Raw genomic sequence first — 6,732 nt, 5'->3', positions numbered from 1 at the left:
TTTGGAGGGGAAACTTTGCATGAGGTATTGACATGTGTCCCTAAGAAGAAAACTTTGCATAAGGTATTGACATGTGTCCCTATGAGTTTTTTTTGTTATATATTTATTATTTCTTTAATGAGTCATTATGTTTATATTTTTAAACAAATAGTAAAAGATAGTTTTAATCATGTGTGTAAAGTTGTATAGTATGAGGTGATGAAATTTTGGAGGGGAAACTTTGTATGAGACTATGAGGTATTGACATGTGTCCCTAAGAAGAAAACTTTGCATCGGTATTGACAGGTGTCCCTAAGAAGAAAACTTTGCATAAGGTATTGACATGTGTCCCTAGGAGTTTTTTTGTTATATATATTTATTATTTATTTAATAAGTCATTATGTTTATATTTTTAAACAAATAGTAAAAGATAGTTTTAATCATGTAAGGTTGTATAATATGAGGTGATGAGCTTTTGGAGGGACAACTTTGCATGAGGTATTGACATGTGTCTCTAAGAAGCAAACTTTGCATAAAATATTGACATGTGTCCCTAAGAGTTTTTTTTTGTTATATAGTAAATAGAAGGGGAGAAAAATGAGTAGATAATAGTTTCATCTCAATTTCATGTGAAAAATTACTAAGAGTGAATGGTACATTGAAAATAAAGCGAATAAGAATTTGAAAGAAAAAAAGTGTAAAAAAATTGTTAAATTATGTGTTAAAAGTGCTTAAATAAATAAATATGTATTTATAAAAATAGATATAATTATCTTAATTTTATAAAATATTAAAATATATGTGTACCTAAAACATTAAAAGATATAGAATAAGATTAAAAAAACATCAAAAGTTTGATGTAATAATTAGAAAACTTTATGCATGAAAAGTGAAACTTTGGCCCTCTACATCATTCCGTTATTTTGATTGACTCAGTAAAGGCTTTCCTTATCCCTTTAAGAAAATGTTAATTGCATGAAATGAAATGAGTATTAAATTTGTATGAAAAAACTAAGTATGTTAGTTTATACAATACTTCATTTGTGAAGGCACTTGTGTTAATACTGTTATTTATGTTCCATGTGTGAATAATATATAGGAAAAAGAAGTTTTACATTGAAAAAAATCAGAAAGCATGTATAAGTAGTAAGATTTGTAAACCTAATGTTCCATATAAAAAATAATTGTATAATTTAAAATGCGAATAAGTGAAAAGACTCACAAACTTAATTAAATTCTAATTTAAGATAGATAGTCAAGTTTTTCACTTATTTCTTATGCTAAAATGGTAGTAGGCATGGATAAGAGAGATTTTCAATGAACAAGAAACAAGAAAGAATGAGAAAATGTTATTGAATTGAATTCCAAAACTACATTGAATCATCTATATAAAGGGAAGAAAACACTAACTACCCTAACCAAATTAACTAACCGACTAACAAAAGCTCAACTATTTTAACATTCCCCCGCAAGCTGGAATGTATCAAGCATTCCAAGCTTGAAATAATTGTGTTGAATATGATGATAGACTCTAAAACCTCCTCTTGCTAGTGAGCGAATCTTCGTCTCCTAGTCTTGAAATCTGAACGTGAAGCAATACTGACGCTTAACCACCATTTGGCAGAAGCAATTTCATCCGATGTTTAACCATCTATTTGACAGAAGCAAACCAATCATAACGGCTGAAAGAGAGAAATGAAATGGACCTTAATATTGATCCTTATATGTTGTTTCAATGAGGAAAAAATTACACACTATATGTGTTTAATGAGAGAGAAAGAGGGGTAAAGAAACTAGCGTAATAAAGAAATGAGAAATAATTTGGGGTAATAGATGAAAGAATGTGTAGATTCTTGCTGTCATTGATAAAAGATGAAAGAAGGTAATTGAAAGAAACAAATATTGTTGTGAACATGCCATTGAAAATGCCCTCATCCAAACCTGAGAATGCTGCCTCAATTCCTTTTTTTCTTCAATAAGGAGACAAGGAACTTGAGACTAAGTTGTGCGTTCTAGAAGTTCTGCTTCTCATTCATTGCACAACTTGTTTAAACCGAAGCCCAGAAGACGATAAATTTGCTTGATGATAGCTTCAGATGCAAGAAAGGCATGGTACTTCTTGGATAGATTCTTGATGATTCTTTGTTAAACTTTTGATGAATCTTAAAAGGGAAGTATGATAAGCGGAAGCAATCAATCAAAGAGAAATAATTAGCTCTGATACCATGTTAAAATGGGAGTAGGCATGGATAAGAGAGATTCTTGATGAACAAGAAACAAGAAAAAATGAGAAAATGTTATTGAATTGAATTGAACTCCAAAGTTACATTGAATCATCTATACAAAGGGAAGAAAACACTAACTACCTTAACCAAATTAACTAACCGACTAACAAAAACTTAACTATTTTAACATTCCCCCGCAAGCTAGAATGTATCAAGCATTCCAAGCTTGAAATAATTGTGTTGAATACGATGATATACTCTAATACCTCCTCTTGCTGGTGAGTGAATCTTCGTCTCCCAATCTTAAAATATGAACGTGAAGCAATACTGACGCTTAACCATCGTTTGGGAGAAGCAATTTCTTTAAGCATTTGATTGCTTTCACTCCTTTGTTCCAAACATTTTCATTAACATCACATTAAAACGCTCTTTTATATATATTTGGTAAGAGTTTAATGTTTTGTTTGATTAAAATAATTTTATTAACATTGTACTAATTATTATATCACTCATACTACTAGGAAAGTGGCACATACTCACAACAATATATAATATGTTATTATATGATTTTCTATTTATGAGAAGTAAGTGAAAGTAAAATTATATTTTTACAAATCTAATGCAAGGTGTTCACTTTCTTAGCCAATGAATGAAGAAACAAATTGAGGAAGGAAAAATCTGGTTTTTCTCTCCATTCTATATTTCTTTTATCAACCAAATAACAATAAAATAAAAACTCCCTCTTTTTATCTTATTTGGTTTTAAAATTACAGCAGCCCAAACAATGTGTTAGCGAATTAGGGTGACATGTAGCTAACATCAATATTCTATCCCAAAAAGTTATGTTCTTATTGTTAGATATTTCCTGATGATTGGTGAAATATCGATATTAGGATCTTGAATCTAACGATTCTCACACATATATATGAAACAAAGAGTGCACTATCATACCTGAATACATGTTCCTCTTGGGACTTGTGTTTTCTGTGATGGATTTTGGTATGATAACTTTCCTTAACCAAATATTTGATTCCTCTTGGGATTGCGTTTTCACTCTGATGTGGAGAGGAGAAAACTGAATTTGATTTGGTGTTTTGGGGACTATAACCTTCCTTATGCGTTAATTTATAGGGTTCCCGTTATCCTCTATAGGTTAACCTGATGGGTATCCACTCATTAGGCCTATATCTGTTATCAGCTTTTAGAAATCTATAAGGCGTCGGTAATTAGATCACTTATAATATAACCCCCGAAATAAATAGTCGATATCATTGTATCGAATATAAGATGTTCACCTTAATTAGAAATTATAAATTTCTAACACTTATTTCTTAAATAATCAAACTTATAAAATAATATAAAAATATTAATTTTTGCTTTTATAATTTTTCCTTTTATTAAAATGAAGCTTTGTAATTAAGTAGAGACATAAAATGAAACAAAAATGAAGAAAAATGATCTACCTATGACATGAGATGTAGTTTCATGCCTTGCAAACGCGCGCATACTATCCATTCAACCTTTTCTTTTCGCGGACATGAGGGCCCATAGCTAAAGAAAAAGTTCAAAGGTATCCTAAAAGGATATTATAACTATAATACACCAATATGTTGAATAAACAATAATCATGCATTTGCTTTTAAGGCATCTCTCTTAAGTGTTATTATTATAATTGTTAGGAAAAGTATATAATCCAAATGTATTAGTGAAAATTAGTTGAGTTTGTTAATATTTACCATTTTTAGTTCGGAAGTTTTCAAAATTTTGTTTTAATAATTTGATTCTTTCTATAAAAGGAGCGTACATTTTTCTTTTTGATAAATGAATAAATTTGGTGAATCTCATATATCTCTGCTCTATCTTCACTTTTCTCTCTGAATCTCTAACAACAATAATGACTTTTGTGTCAGCAAAATCTCATAGCAATTGACAAGTGGGGTACTTTTACGTAGATAAAACTAAATACTATGAGTGAGAAAACTAAAAGAAAAAATTCAAAGAGAAAATGAGTTGAGTGATGATTTACGTTACTAATGTGTTAGTAATCATTAATTATTATGTAACACTATACATGATGTATTGACGATTTTTAATACCTTACACCACTAATAATACATCAGAAACAAGAAACAGACACTTATTAAACTCAAAATTGAATACTGTGATATATTGGGCGATTTGGGCCCCTCTTCACAATGTTTAAAATTTATCTACTATTTAGTCTTTTAATGGTGATAATCTATTTATAAAACCGTGGCTACATGACATGTCAAAAAAGTGTCCTTATCTATTATGTTATATGTTTTCCGCCGATTTAGCCACATTCCACTGCTTGTATGCTATGTTTTTTTAAAGTGATTAGTTACAATTTTAAAGGGAAACCGTGAATAAATAAGAAATTTTGAATTCTTTAATACATTTTTACAGTGATCGAACATTTTGTTGATACGGTGGTTCATTGAGACCTTACACTACTATACTGATGTCTTATTAGTGGTCAAAAAATATATGTACTTATAGTATATGAGTTTTCTATACTTTCAGTGCATTATCCACAATTCATATTTAATTATTATTAATTTTTCAAAAAAAATAACACAAATAAATGGTAAATAATATAGTGAATATATATAAATTTTTACCTTTACAATACATAAATATTATACTGTTTAAACTATTTGTAGTTTTGAAACACAAAATAGTTTAGAGCTAGAATGGCAACATATTATTTATCATTAATCATTCTATATAAAACACAATAAATTACACGAGCCTAGTTTCTATAGTAAATTCCACATGAACTAAACCTAACATATAACAAAAAAGTATGAAGTCTTTTAGCATATTTTGTTAGGGAACTATAACTTGTTGACCATGGCTATATATCATTGAGTTCCATAACGTTGCATGCATGTTAGAATGGGTTGCATATATAGCTACAAATAATAGTAAAATATCTGCTGCATATTCCATTTCATATAGATTCTTTTCCTCTCCAACATGTAAAGTAAAGTAGAAACCTTCTTCCACCAAAAAAAAAGTAGAAACCCTTCTCCATATCTGCTACCTCTTTCTTTAGTCTTTGCTGAAATTTGGGACCACTTCACTTTTTTAAGGACCACTTCACTTTCTAAATTTAAAAATGAACTCATATGCTTCCAAGACCAAAAAATGAGCGTGCCTTGCTTTTGACAAGTACGTAGCTAAATATATTTAATCATATATACTATAATATAATAGTGAACCTTCTCAGACAAACCAGTTACTCCTTATATGTTATTTTGATAATTTTAGAAGGTTTTGGTTAATTACATGACACAAAGTCTTAAAAGTATTAGAGTTATAATGGAGCATGAAATCTTTTATAAATTGTAATATTTGAACAATCTTTGCATTATGAACTAACTTAGAAGTAGATTAGTGGCGGATTTAAAAAAGAAAAAAAGAAAAAAAGAAACTGCTAGATATAATTTAAACTCATTAAATTATAAAATATAAAAAGAAATATATATAATTAATCAAAATCCTTTGGGGTGTTAATCTTATCTCCATTTTCAAAAGCTATAATCTCCCTATTTTTGGGTCCACCAAGTGGTCCTACTTAAGTTTCAATTGAACTAAAAAGTTATAATATATCAGTTAAATTATAATTTTTTCCTGTTAAAAGCACCCATTAAATTTTTTAACGTTTTAGTCATTAAAACACTACAAATTTAGGAATGCTAAAATATAATACAAAATTATGTATTGAAAATTTGTCAAGGGAGCAGTAATTCCAACCTACTCCTTAAAAGGTCCACCACTGGAGTAGAGTTAGGTATAGTTTTTTTCTTTCCTTCCGGTATTCATAGAAATAATTATTCTTAATATAGTTATATAATAACTTTAGATTGTATAAAAAAATGCTTTTACATGTTAAGTCATGAAAAAGAATATGAAGTTGTTTATTTATATTAATAATATATGATGGGAGGAGATTTTTATTGGCGAATAGTAAGCAATGATAAAACAACTCTTGGGTCAAGATATATATTTTAGATTTTTTCCAAAACAAAAAACTTTATTTAATTTTTAAGTCCCTTATCAAATAGAAAAGATTTATCATGAAACATATCCTTTTATAAAAAAAACAACTGAAATTTGTTAAAAATATTTCACCAAATATATTCTGAGTACATTGCTGAACTTTCGGAACAGCGAAAATAGTATTTTTGCTAAAAATATTCTTGCTCGAATTCAATGGCACATGCATTGCACTGCTTCACTGCCACTATTAAGTGTACTTTTTTAGTGTTATTATTACACAATGGGGTCCACCAGTTTGACCATAGCAAAGACTGTTATCCCCCAATTTCAGCCCTGTAGGGTCTCCCTCCTTCACTAGGGTCAATATTATCACTCAGATAAATTTGGTAATGTCAATAACCTATGATTTCATGCATGCTCCCATTCCCATTGGTCTCTCGTTGAGAGTAGGGATTAAATCTTTGGAGCCTCCTTGCTGAATCCTATTCAAGTATATGATAGC

This window comes from Lupinus angustifolius, chromosome LG19 (genome assembly GCF_001865875.1).
Source record: "Lupinus angustifolius cultivar Tanjil chromosome LG19, LupAngTanjil_v1.0, whole genome shotgun sequence".
Taxonomy (NCBI): domain Eukaryota; kingdom Viridiplantae; phylum Streptophyta; class Magnoliopsida; order Fabales; family Fabaceae; genus Lupinus; species Lupinus angustifolius.
This window is presented reverse-complemented; position numbering follows the sequence as displayed.